The sequence below is a fragment of the Eubalaena glacialis genome, chromosome 10 (assembly GCF_028564815.1).
Source record: "Eubalaena glacialis isolate mEubGla1 chromosome 10, mEubGla1.1.hap2.+ XY, whole genome shotgun sequence".
In the NCBI taxonomy this organism is placed as follows: domain Eukaryota; kingdom Metazoa; phylum Chordata; class Mammalia; order Artiodactyla; family Balaenidae; genus Eubalaena; species Eubalaena glacialis.
Window position 1 is genome coordinate 113,227,235 of NC_083725.1, and position 13,407 is coordinate 113,240,641.

General features: G+C 59.7%; 1 protein-coding gene across 2 annotated transcripts in view; it reads right to left on the reverse strand.

The window, feature by feature from the left end:
* AHNAK (AHNAK nucleoprotein) overlaps positions 1-10,240 on the reverse strand; it is an 84,317-nt gene extending 74,077 nt beyond the window's left edge. Inside the window, exons 1-2 of one of the 2 annotated variants that reach the window (XM_061201865.1) lie at positions 10,063-10,240; positions 196-299 (exon numbers count right to left, since the gene is read on the reverse strand). The gene's annotated coding sequence lies outside the window, so the exon portion shown is untranslated. The remainder of the gene's footprint in view (positions 1-195; positions 300-10,062) is intronic. The other variant, XM_061201864.1, reaches the window with a different exon arrangement.
* Positions 10,241-13,407: the final 3,167 nt, after the last annotated feature.

The window sequence follows — 13,407 nt, forward strand, 5'->3', positions numbered from 1 at the left end:
GCACTGTCTCCGAGGTGCCTGCCTCCACTGTGGGCGGGCTCCCAAGGTGGATGGTGGACACAACCGCAGCGGAGGTAACCAGCCCCTCGTCCTGTCCCCCCCCCCGCCCTGCCTCCCGATAGCACGTGCCTTCCGGGTCTCTACCCTCCCCATCCTCTCACCTCCCCCGCCCTCGTCACCCTCCCTCCTACTGACCTTCGCAGGACTTGGTTCAGGAGCGGATGCCTTGCCAGGAGCCCGCCCCTCCTTCCTCTCCTCTCCTCGGAGTGTCTCTCTCTTGGGAATCTCGGTCACACAGCCTAGGGAGAAGGTCACAATCAGGCTCACACTCAGCAGTCGGCTTGTCAAAACCCCGACCAGCTGCTGTGCAAGAGATGGCTGGATGTTTTGCCCCCCGGGCCAAACCAAATCCCCAACCCCGCTACTGTCATCAACTCCATTCACACATGACTCTCCAGCCTGGGATCACAGGAAGGGGGTTTGGAAGAGGCCAGACTCAGATTCAAATCCTGGCTCTGCATCTTCCCGGCTGCGTGACCCGGGCCAAGTCACTTAACTTCTCTGAACCTCCATTTCCTCACCTGCGAAAATGGAGACGATAAAGAATTCCCATGAGGACTGAAGGAGCGAGAGAAAGCGTGTGAGAAAAGCTCTGGCCCACCGGAGCCTCCCAACATCCACATTCTCATTAGGTCCTTTGTAACAGCTTCAGGGGGGAGATGTTACTGCCCGCATAGTGCAGGTGGGGAAACCGAGATTTGGAGAGGCCAGCCGGCCGGGGGTGCACCGTGAGAGAGCAACTATGATTGGGCTCTGAGCCTGTAACTCTTCCTCCGACGCCATATCAGGCCTGCAGCTCTAACCGGTGCGAGACCCCTCCTCAGAGTCTCCAGCACTGGGGGCCACTGGCCACCTGCAAGCAGGGCTGGTGGTGCCCTCCCTCCCCCAGTGGCCGACGGTGAGTGACTCTGGGTCACCCTAACCCCGGCCTCAGAACCAGGGGGACGCTCGCCAGCTGGGAGCTCCAGGAGCCCTGCCACAGGCAGAGGCCAAACAATGGAAGCCCCAGGCCCCCCAGCACCGGCCCAAGCCCGAGAGGCTGCGGTCCAGCTGTGCTGCCTCAAGGACGTGGTGAGTCAGGGCCCATCTGGCTGCACCTGCTGGGCCCTGAAACCAGGCCCCCATAGGTGCGGGCACTGAGGAGCAAAGACACCCTCCAGCCACGGGATGAACTGTCGGCTGCAGAGGCGCCGGGGAAGACACCAGGCAGGCCTCCAGCCTCCAGACACCCAGAAGTACGCCTGTGAAACCGTGCGGGGGGGTGCTATAAATCGTGGAGAACCTCGCCCAAAGCTCCGCCCTAAGTCCGCTGACACCCAGAAATTAGCCGACCAATCAATAAATACATGCATCCTGATCGTCTCCTGTATGTCCAACGTTGTACAGGACACTCTGCCGAGGAAACTGGCAAGCGACGGACACAGCTCAGCCCAGCACTGAACTGTACACTCCATCAGGCTATTACCTAACTTCACTCATGCATCCTCCAAACATTTATTGAATGCACTCCACGTGCCAGATATGGAGAGTTAAAAGACTTAGCTCCTGTCCCGGATATAAGTTATGAGCAAGGTGCTCTGGGCGTGACCAATTTAGCCTCTGAATGTTCCGGAAGGCTTGGGAGACTTCTGGGGGAATGAAATCTACATGGAGTCTTGAAGGTGCTGAGTTTGCCTCTGAGGACGGGATTCATGGAAATTCATAGGCACTTAGGCCTTCCAGTGTCAGGCAGATCGCAACACCGGTGAAGACAGCCGCAGACACCCTGTTCGCCAACCACCTGCACTCGCTCACGCGGTATTTATGTCAGCACAGGTGCCGGCTAGGAGGCCAGCGGGCAGCCAGTAGGCACAGGTGTGAGCTGTGGAAATCACCTCCTCCCTTCTTACCGGAAGTCCCGCTGACCCTACCCATAGTGAAACAGCAAGCTGGAGCTTAAATGGTGCCTTCCCCCGGCGTCCAGCACTGAGAAGCCAGCCCTGCAGACAAGGAGCCAGGCAGGGCAGGGAAGGAAAGGGCTTCCACCCGAGGGCTTCTCAGATCTCCGAAGCCACCGATTGCACTGGCACACCCCTCTTCCTCCTTGAGCAGGGCCCCTTTTTTTCAGCCCAGCATCCTGGTGCTGAGCCAGCAGGCGGCGATGGGGCAGCAAGCCAGACAGCTCACCCTCGCCCACATCTCAGCCCCACCTTCCCTCCTTCCCCAGTGAGTCACTGCGGCCGCAATAGCTCCAGACACGCCAAGGGTCATGCCTAAAACCCGATCGACCAAGTGCTTCACGGGCCAGACCCCCGGGTGCCAGAGGGGCTGGGGCCCGGTGAGAGGCAGTGGGCTTCCCTGCCAGCTGCTCGGCACAGAGCCCCAGGCCCGGAGCCCCGGGAAGCACAGCTGGGAGGCTCGGGAGGGATCTGCCACACGCCTCAACCCCTGGGGCTAGTGAGGAGGCCATCGTGAGCAGAGAAAGGGCCGCAGTCTGTGAGAAGAGGAGGCGCTGGGCCCAAGGCTGCAGGTTGGCCCTGGCAGGGCACCCGCTGGCTTCCCGGCCAGGCAGGGCTGCCAACCACCAGGCCTGCTCTGGCTCAGGCCTCACCTCCTGGCACAACCAGGAAAGACTCCCCTCCTCTTTCATTTGACCTGGCCGGACACGGGGGTGCTGATAGGGGATTCGAGGCCACGGTGGCAAGGGCCTATCTTCTGCACTTGGGTCCCAGCCCTCCATCTCGCCCACCCCTGGGGCCTGTACCGAGCCCAGATGGGCCTTCCTTCTCCTCCTGCACAAGTCAGGTGAAGCCAGCTACCCGGGGGGCTGGGGGCTCCGCCTTGCTGCTACCCAAAGCAGGGTCTCTGGAGCTTTGGGGAATTCCGCACATTCGGTCAAGTGGCATAAGCCCTCGGAGTGGAAGAAACCTTAGGCCACATGTGGCTGCTTAAATGTAAGTTAATTTAACTTAAACATTTAGTCCATTGGTTATAGTAGCCGCACTTCAAGAGTTCAACAGCCACTCAGGGTTACCGTATTAGAAGCGCAAGTACAGAACATTTCTACCGCTGCAAAGTCCTGTGGGACAGCACCGCCTGCTATTTACAGACGGGGAGAGTGAGGTCCAGAGCCCTGAGAATGGGGGAGTGCTGGGGCCCTAGAACCCAGGACTGCTAGCTCCCTGCCCGCAGTCCACCCGACACTGGCTCACAGTAACCTTCGTGATGGGCTGGGCTGGAGTGGAGACCCTCTAAGACACAGCGCTGCCTGGAGGGCAAAAAAAGGAGTGATATGGTGAGGCCACTCCAGCTTCAAGGCAGAGAGGACACGCACCTGAGGCTGCAGGGACAGAGTGTAATTCAGGCCAAAAGCAGCTAGAGAAGAGCGAAGCTGCCTTGACAATTCAAAACCGCAAAGAGGATGTGCAGAGCAGCAGGGCTCTGCCCATGCCACCTGTGCAGACTGGGGGCAACGCCCAGGCAGAGCCGGGAGAAGGCCCAGGAAACAGACTCTTTGCCCCAGGAAGGTGGTCTCCGCCAGGTGCTACCTCCAGAGGAACATGTTCTCCCACTGCTTCCAGGAAACGGAGCCCCTTCTGCCCAAGAGCCAGTATGAAAACAGCCAGGGAGGGGGACCCAGCCTAACTGCTGCAGCAGCCAAAGACAACCTCGCAGCCAGTGTCAGTGTCAAGATGACAGGAACTGATACATACACACACCCGAGAGTCAGTCCCATGGGCCTCAAGGCCTCCGCGCACCGACCCTGAAGTCAAGATACACAGCAGAGGGACAGAAGTTGGTTCACATGCCCAGCACAGGCGGGACATAGGAGGTGACACTCCAAGGCAGAAGGAAGCACACCCACCCACGGTGGAGAGGACACTGACAGCAATGAAACTTCCACCCAGCACACGAGCAAACCGACCCACCACACACACAGGCCAGGGAGAAGCGGTCCCCAAGCTCAGAACAATGAGATGACTCACAACCAGAGCCAGAGACTTCCACCAGCAGGAAAGCTGTGAACACTTATAACCAGGACCAGGGGCTGGGATATTCGGAGAAAAGAGAGACACACCCGGAGAGGCCATCTACGCTCATGAACACTCCCCGGGCAGTAAAAAGGAAGAGAAATCTCCACATTAAAAGAAACTGCCACCGCCACCCCCCCGCCCCCCGCCCCAGGGGGAGAGAAAGAGAATTTTGCAGAGCTCCTATGGTGCCCCAGGACCGTGCTTGTTCCATGCCTGGGGCACCAAGGGGTCCCCTTCCTTCCCCAAACAACCCTATGTGATTAAGAATTGATATCCTTATTTTAGAGTGAGGAAATAGGCCCCAAGGTAAAATGACTTGCCCAAGTATGAGACAGAGTTGAAATGCAAGCCCGGGGTTCTCTGACTCCATGGCCTCTTCACCCACTGACAGGAACAAAGGCACAAATAAACACACACAGAGGATGAGAAACCACAGAGAAAGATGCACAAGGGAGATACACGGGAGGGAGAGACCGAGAGACCTATACTGGAGGGGGGCAGAGTGAGAGCTGGAGAGACACATCCACAGGAAGGCGGAGAGGCCTCCATGCTCATCCAGAGGGAGACAGACATGGTGCGAGGAGGATGTCTCCGAGGGACAGAAACACACAGAAAGAGAGGGGCCGAGATTCAGGTAGGGGCGCGGGTAGAGACCCCAGGAAGCAGTGATGCCCATCAAGCTCCACAAGCACAAGAGGAAGGGTGAGTGGCCATCAGCTTCCTTGCCCACACACCAGCCTTGTCCCAGCCCAGCTTGGAGACAGCTAACCCAGAATGGGCAGAGTCCCAGGCATCCGGAGCCCAGGATCTGAGGGCCCTTTTGGTTCTGAGGCTCATCAACGCTGTGTCCCCAGGAGTCAGAAATCCTGAGCCACCCAGAACCCAGCTCACCTGTAGACTCTCTGGACCCCTGAAGACCAAGAGAATCATCCCCTTCTGGGGCTTGGCAGGCACCAGGCCCACTCTAGAGACAGGCACCGGCAGGGCAAGGCAAACATTTCCACTCACTGGGAAATCCCAGGTCCAGAGGAACAAGGAGGAATACAGGGGCGCCTCTCTTCCAGGGCCGAAGCCTCCAAATGGACCTCCACATATGCAGCCGCCAGACCTTGGTCTGGAAAACAACCTGCCCCATTCTAACTGGAGTAGCACTGAGCAGTTATATTCAGAGTCTAAGCTGGCACCAAGAACTTTGAGGTCAGCTGATTCTGGATGGCACACCCCCAGGGGGCACTTTCAACTTGAATGGGATGTGTGTGTTGGGGAGATCGAATTATCAGGGAGAATTTGACGAACATGTTGCAAGACACGGGCAACATGGGCACTGGAGAAACAATCAAAGAAAGACACACAAGGAAGCACACACAAACCGGGCGCGCAGACACACTACTGAGTCCCCCCTCCTCACAGCCCAGAGCAGGCCCACAGCCCCTGCCTCCCCCAGCTCACCACAGACACCTGTCTGGGCAGCCCCAGGCCCTGCGCATCACGGAGGGAGCCTATACCTGTTAACCTGGTGCCCAGATTCCGTGCCTCCCGCTACCGCGTGCGCCCGCCTAGCTCCTCCCTGGCTACCAGGGCTGCTGGCCCCGCCCACACCTCCCACCTGGAGGAAATTTTTCCAGCCTCATCACTCCAGCCCTCTCCTCCGCGTCAGCCCCTTCCCCTGGCCCCTCACCATTACGCTAGAGTTTCCTGCCCCTCGACTTCCAGGGCAGCCCCTCACCCCCACTCCAGCCAGCCAGCCAGCCAGCCAGCCAGCCAGCCAGCCAGCCTCTGTCAGGGCTCCGCCCAGCCGCCTTTCTCCGCCTCTGTCCCCTGGCCCCGCCCACTCCCGCAGCCCCAGCGCTCCAAGTTCAAGCTTCCAGCAGGGAGAGAGATTCCTTCTTCCTCCCCTGACCAAGATGGACTCCCCTCTCCTTGTGGCAGGGACTGGGGGCAGCTTCCATTCTCCAGCGGGCAGTCCCCACACCTGGCCACCTCGCCAGGGAAGAGTGGGCCTTGACCCTGGATGGCTGGGATTAAGACAGCAGCTTGGGGATGGGGGATGGGCGGGCGGTGCTCCTGACTGGGGCAAGGGGTGAAGAAGAGCTCGCTGCCTCACCGGGTCTCGCCCCGTGGGTAGATTACAGTTTGGGAGCTGCCCGCGGACAAGACCAAGGCGGATCTCTCCGCCCAGCGGTCGGGTCACGCTAGTGCAGGGGCTCGGGGCCAGGCCACTCGGCGCAGCTGCCAAAGAGCCACCCCCCCAGCCCGGCCAGGACGCAAAACCAGGCGCTTCCCCTTCCCTAGAACCTCCGCTCCAGCCCCCGGGGACCGGGCAGGATGCCCCTCCCTGACCGGCCCTGTGCGGCGCCTCGCTCAGCCTGGATCGGCGCAGCCTCACTCCCACGGCTGTGCTCACCCTCCCTGGTGCCTCTGGACACAAACTCCAGGGCCTGGAACCTGTCCAGGACGGAGAAACTTACTTGAGTCCTTACCTACAGCCCCTGAAGCCCCCATGAAACCTCCACCACTGGGACAGAGTCCCACTGTTGTCCCCTGCCCTATAAACCCCAGACGCAAGCAGAGGTGACACATCCAGGACCAGTGAACACAGCCAGAGTCACCTTCTCATAGGTAATAACACATATCTCTCTGCTGTGACACTAGCAGCCACAGGGACTCAAGGCCACAGTGAAACAGGGACCCGGGACCCAAGACCTCCAGTACAACAGCCCAGCGGGCCCCCGGGTGTGGACTGAGGCCAGCAGGGAGGAAGAGGGGCTCAATCAAAACACACATTCCTGCTGAGCCCGCTGTGCCCCCTCCCCCCAATGTGGTCCTCACAACTCCTCTGGCTCGCCCAGGCCTGGAGGAAACCGCTTGTTCTCAGGAAGGCCTGGGAGCCCAGCGGGTGGTGGGAGCCCAGCGGGTGGTTGGAGCCCAGGGAAATGCCAGCTCCCTGGGAGCCTGGATAAAGCCCATGGGGGTCAGAGGGAGAACAGAAGGCCCTAGACACCCACCAGCTGAAACGCCGCTCTCCAGGGGCCACCTCCTTTCCTCGTCTGCACACGTACGTGGTCAGCCCAGCTTCAGGGAGAGAAGCTTGGGGCTTCCAGGTGTGGTGGGGAGGACACAGCCGGCATGGGAGAGTTCCCAGCAGGAGTCAGACTAGCTCTCCCAGTCTGCCTCTCTGTCCGTCCCCCAGCGGTTCCCAGGTTCTGAGGAAGGTGACGGCCACACCCCAGAGTCCCACACACTCCTCCACTCCCACAGCTTTGCCCCAACCCCTCAAACAAGCACCTCAGGCTCTGGGTGGCGTGCTCTGCCAGGGCCAGCCAGCCAATTCCAAGTGAGCCTAAGAATCCAGCCCAGCGGTGCCCGGGCACCTCCACCCACGGCCTTCCTGGGACTAAGGTGACCCCGGGGACCCCCAGCCCATTCCCTGCCCTTGACTGATGCTGGCTTTCTCCTTCTACAGGTCTCCCATGGTTCACTCTATTGGGTCCCACTTTGAGCCCTGGACCTGTAGTCGCATGCCCCTCAAACAAGTCTGGCTGGTACAAGTTCTCAGCTCTGTGGGGTTAGCTCTGCAAGAAGTTGCCCAAACCAGGACCCCTGAATCACTGCTGTGGGCCCACAGCTGCAGCACGAAGCCCCACATGACTTTTGTAGCTCCCTCTGTGTCCTGGTTCTCTGAACAATGTCCCTGCATATAACCTTTAAAGACAGGGCTTTGGAGAGGGGCTCAGACACCCTCCAATCCCCACTGCCAACACTCCAGACCCTTTGACTCCTGCTAGCCCAGCTCTCACGGTCCCAGGTCCTCTCCCCGCTACCTCATCCCACAGCTCCCAGCTCAGAGCAAGGAGGTACCCCCTCAGCCTGGGGCTCCCTTCTACTCCCCACTCTGCACACACACCAACCAAGTGCTGGCCCAACCCATCATCCCTGGGTGCCAAGGAGAAGGAAGCTGCCCCATTCAGCCTCGGAAAGGAAGTGAGTGCCACACCCTGCCCCAGGGATTTCCCTCATGGGGGGCAGGGGAAGAGAGGGGGAATGAAAGCAGAATCTACTCCCTGAATTTAGACCCATTACAGGTGAGGAGGCCCTAAAATGCCTTCCAAGGCATCTTCAATCTCTCCTTCCTTTCCCCGAAATCCCTCACCGTCACCTGTCACCGCAGCCCTCCAATGTGTCACTGTGTCCCACAAAATCAATCCAATCCCTATCATGTGCTAGGCTGTGCACAGGGCATGCGATCCCTGCAGTCAGAGGTTGGCTTCTAATAAACTGTTTCAAAACCAATTATTGGCAGCCCAGCGCTGTGCTGGGGACCCAGAGGTAAATATCTGGGTCCCTTTTCCTCCCGAAAGTCCAGGTCATTCTCTAAGGACCTCACTGCCATGGGAGGATCCCACTTTGCCTTTCCACAAATCCACTCCACAGAGCAGGGCACCCAGCGGCAGGCTCCCTGGGGGCGCCTCACCTCTTCCTCGGTGGCAGCCACGCCCTGTGAAAGGCACACACACAAGGCACACAATTCTCCGTGGCCACGACGTGCAGAGGCGCCAGAGCTGTCCCCACGTGGTGCTGCGGCCCAGCTAGTGCCGTGAGATGCCCCATCTGCCCACTCGGCTCCCCTCCCACGCATGCGGCACAGTCAGCCCTGCTCAGACCCCACGTGTCCCTCGTGGCCAGAGACGCCAAAGGGCTGCGCCCCCGCCTCCCAAGGCCCTGGCACTGCAGGGGGCGCCGAGCCCGCCAGCGGAGGGCCGGCCCTCGCACACTGCACACCCTCTCCCTGCATGGGAAAGCCTTACATAACACAGTTCTCTGAACACACCCTAAGCCCAGTGCCTTTCCAACTCCACGGCAGGACCTCGCCCCCCAGCCGCCTCTCCAGCAGCGCGTCTCTGGAGAGGAGGGCTCCAGCCAGGGAGGGCAGCTGAGCCCTCCTCCCACGCCAGCCGGGCTCCTGCCCCCGCCTCCCTAACCAGCCCCTTCGCCCCCCTCCCCTTTGCCCCTCACCACTCCTCCCCGAGTTCTGGTTTGAATTAGTCACCGGCTCCAACCACCACATTCCTCAGGCTGCTGGCGCCGAGCCAGGCGCTGGGGCGGGGGCCGTCCCACCCGGCCGGGTTTGGGAGTGGGGTTGGGGAGAGAGCACCGCCTCGGAAGGGGAAGGGGCGGTCCCGAGGGCTATGCCGCGGCACAGCCCCCCCCCTCCCCGCCCACCCCAGTGCAGGCATCTCCCCAATTATGTCCCCCCACACACACTCCCACCCGTCCCGCTGCCGGGCGAGCTGCAAACTCCTAGGCTCAGCGGCCCCAGCGGAAGAAGGGAGTTTTCTGGAGCTGGGAACACAGAGGGGCAAGACTAGGGCGGGGCAGCTGGAGGGAGGCTGAGGGGCCGCCCGGAGCAAGAAAAGGAGAGGCTAGTGGTGCAGAACTGGGTGGGGCCGCGAGGACCCGGGACGCGAAATCAGGGGCGGAGGTGTGGGGCGCGGGGAGGGACGGCGGAGGGGGTGCGCGGCGCGGGGGCGCTGGGGCGCCGGGCGGGGCCGAGGGGCCGCGCCGCGATCTCGGAAACTTCTCCAGTAAACATGGAATAGGAACGGAGCAGCGCGCTGAGCCACCGCCCCACGGAGAAGGAGGGGGTGGGACAGGGGCCACCAGGCCAAGAACGGGCGCCAGGCAGTGCAGCAGGGACCACAGTCAGCCCTCGAGAGAAAGACAGACTGGAGCAAAGCGCACCTCGGAGCGATTTTCCAACTTTGCCCAACTTGCGCCCCTACCAGCGCCCCAACTCCGGAGGCAGAGCTCGGCTCCCAGGGCGCGACGCGTCGCCTCCCCGAGCTGCCCAGGGCTGCCCACCTTGCGGCGAACTGAATCTTCCCAGTGACACCCCCCAAGGCGCCTCGCCCAAGCCCTGCCACCCACCTCCCCTCGCGCGTTCTCGGAGTCCCGTTCCCCGATCGCGCCGAGGTGCGCCCGGCGCCCCTACCTGCGCGCTCAGCCCCAGGGCACAGCCATAGCCAGCGCGGGGCCCGAGGTCGCGGTGCTGCGGCTGCTGCGGGCGGCGAGCCCCGGTCGGGGCGGGTCCGGCAGGGCGGGCGGTGCAGTCCCCGCGGCGGAGCTGCTCCGAGTGCCCGGCCCCCGCCCGCGGAGGCGGCTCTTGTAACTCCGGCTGGGGAGGGCGGGCGGGTCTGCCCTGAGCGGTGGGGAGAGGGCGGGGCCGGGCGGGGCCGAAGCGGGGCTGGGACTGGTGAGTGGGGCCAACCCTGGAGGCACCAGGGAACGGGCTGCTGGGAGGGCACTGGGGGCCGCGGGGACCCGGGGACGCCGCACGTCCGAGGTGCTGCCTTCCCCTCCCCCCATCCACTGCCCCCCGGCCTGGCCCGGGCCTGGATCTACCCCGAAAGGATGCGCTATGTGGCTTCTTCGGCAAGAAACTCCTCGAAGCTCCCTGAGGTTCATCCTCACAGCTGGAACTGCGAATCAGCCCATTTTTCAGGAAGGACCAAGGGGTTCAGGCTGCGGCTGGGGGGCTTGGGTGATTCAGCCGCGACCGCCAGCCTGACGCGGACCTTTGAGTTTTCTCTCAACACGGGCAGCTACCCTTCAAATCCTCGGCCCCAGGCTCCTCACTGGGTTCCCAGGCTCCACGCAGCTGCGCGCATTTCTCGCCTTCCCTCTTTCTGGGGGCCCCTCAGCCCCTCCCCCCCACAGAACCGGTCTGGAGACGCTCGCCCCACCTGCTGGAGTCAGGGTCACCAGTGCCCCCCGTGCCACCGTGCTGCTCCGGCCGCTGCAGCGACACGGGAGTCAGGCCTGCACCCCTTGGAGGAGCAGAGCCCGCTGTCTACCTCCCTGTCCCCCGCTTTTCTCTTCCTACCTATTTCTTCTCCGACCCCTTCCCTCCACCGCCCCACTGGCCAGACGCTGAGTTTCCAAATTTAAGCCATTTCCCACAGGCACTTCTAACTACACGGAGATTTTATTAAACGCTTAATGACGGGGTGCAGGGGCGTTCTGGCTACACCCTCAATCGCTTCTCCCCCGTGAATTCTCTTATTCTCCTTCCTGGATGGCCACCCACTACCCACGCGAAGCCAGTCTTCCTTCCTTCTGGAATGCTGCGTGCAGAAGGGAGACCCCAGGCTGGGGACCTGAGAAGACCTGGCCCCGGCAGGGAGCGCCCTCCTCGCTGTATGATCATGAGTGGGCTGGGGCTGAGACCAGCGGCCCTGTCCTCTGAAATGGCAAACATGTTTACAGGCTAAAAATACCCAGCAGCTAACTCTGCTGCCAGCCCTGGGGGCTGTGTCCCAGGTCCAGTTACCAGCACAGGGTACAGGCGTGGGGGAGGGAAGAGACAGCCAAAGGAGCCACAGACAGGCAGACACTCAGATAATGGACAGAGAAAGGTGGAGATACATGTGTAGACATTCGGACAGGCATAGACATGCAGAGACACATAGTCAAAGCACAGACTTGGGCACCAGCATTCTCTCATTCTCTCTCTCTCTCTCTCTCTCTCACACACACACACACACACACACACACAGTGACTCAAACCCACAGCAGAGGCGGTTCCACCACCCATATCACAAGCACACAATCAGAAACCCAGACTTTCTGAAGAATCACCTCCACCTCCATTGTGGTCTGCACCCCTTTCCCAGCACCTACTTTATTTAAAGAAAAAATCTAAACTTTTCAACTTTGGGATGCTTTAAAAAATAAAAATAGAGACCAAGAGCTTATTATTTCCTATACCAATGGCTTTTTAAAGTTTATCTCATTTTAAATAACATTTACTCAGTTTTTAAATATGAACCAAGAATACAGACAAAGTGGCCTGTGATCCTACACGTCGGATAATCCTTGTTGCTGTTTCTGAAACAAAATCAATACCTCCATAGGGTGAAGAATGTCAGTACAGAAAAGCAGAACAATAAAAAGTAGACATCTCCCCCCCACACCCAGTCCCTCTCCCCAAAAGTAATCACTGTTAACAGTTTACCAGAGGATTTTACCTTTATGAAATGAATCATTTGGTTCCTTGAAAGTACAAGGATTTCCAGTGCATATTAAGATGGGAGCTGATTTACAGCTAGGTTTTTCAGAAAGATAGCTCTGAAAAGATGGCCATGGGAGTTTGGAGGGAGGGGCTGGAGCAGGAAAGGAAGAGTGGGGAACGGTGTGGATATTGTCCCCTCACCTCAGCTTGGGGGCCATCAGCCCCCCAGGAGTGAAAGAACAGAGGCTAGTGTCCTGGGCTCAGAGCCAACTTATCTGCTCCATTGTTTGTTCTGGCCACCCTCTTGGTCAACAGAGAAGGCGGGAGAGGATGGTCTGGGTAGCAGCCACAGAGCAGGGATTACTGGCCAGGTACTTCATTCAGGGGTAGGAGGGTCAGGATACCTGCTGGGAGGTGGTCCTGGGGACTGGCTTCTGCCCCATTCTAGGCTAGGAGGGTAGATAAGGGGTAACCTAGACCCTACCCCCTAAAAAACCATGATCGTGCCTGCCAGACGAAAGCTGGGGTTTCTTAGGGTCAGCCTCCTCAGCCCAGGCGAAGGGAATATTGTCAACTGTTTTCAGTGGTGCAACTGGAGACACACACTTTTAGAAATTTCTGCCGACCCTGCTCCTCCTGCCCACTGCTGTAGCCCCCAGCTTTCACTCCCCAAAGCTACCTCAATGGTGATTGTGCCTGACACTGCTGCAGGCACTTGACGTGTCAGCTCGTTTAATCCTCACATGCAGGAAGGAGAGGGTCTCAGAGAGAGGCCGTGATTTACCTAAAATCACACAACCCTCAGAAGCAGAAGTCAAAGCTCCCACCAGCATCTAAGCGCCACGAGGGCAGGAATTCTTTGTTCTCTGCTGTGTACTCCGTGCCTAGAGCAGTGGCTGGCACCAAGCAATCACTCCAGAACACTTTGTTAAATGAGTGAATGAATGAATGAACTACAGGTATAACTGGCCCCAAAGCCCTTGTTCTTTATACAACAGCATCCTGTACCCCATGATTCCCATGAGGGGAAGTCAGCTTCCCCTTGCTCTCAGCCCCAGGGAGCACTTCCCCCACGTGTAGTTCTCTCATGCAGCTGCACAAACATTCACTGTGTCCAGCACTGGGTCAGGGGCCGATGGGGGTGGTGGTGCTGGTGCAGGTAATGGAGTACTTGGCAAGATGGAATCCCTGCCCTCAAGGCGCTCAGTCCAGAAGGAACTATCCTCTGATGCCACCTTACCTTGTACTCTGAGTCCTATGCTTTGGAAAAACTGGACATTATCTTTTCTTACAGATCTTTTACACCCCTACCTTACTTCCCCCCAA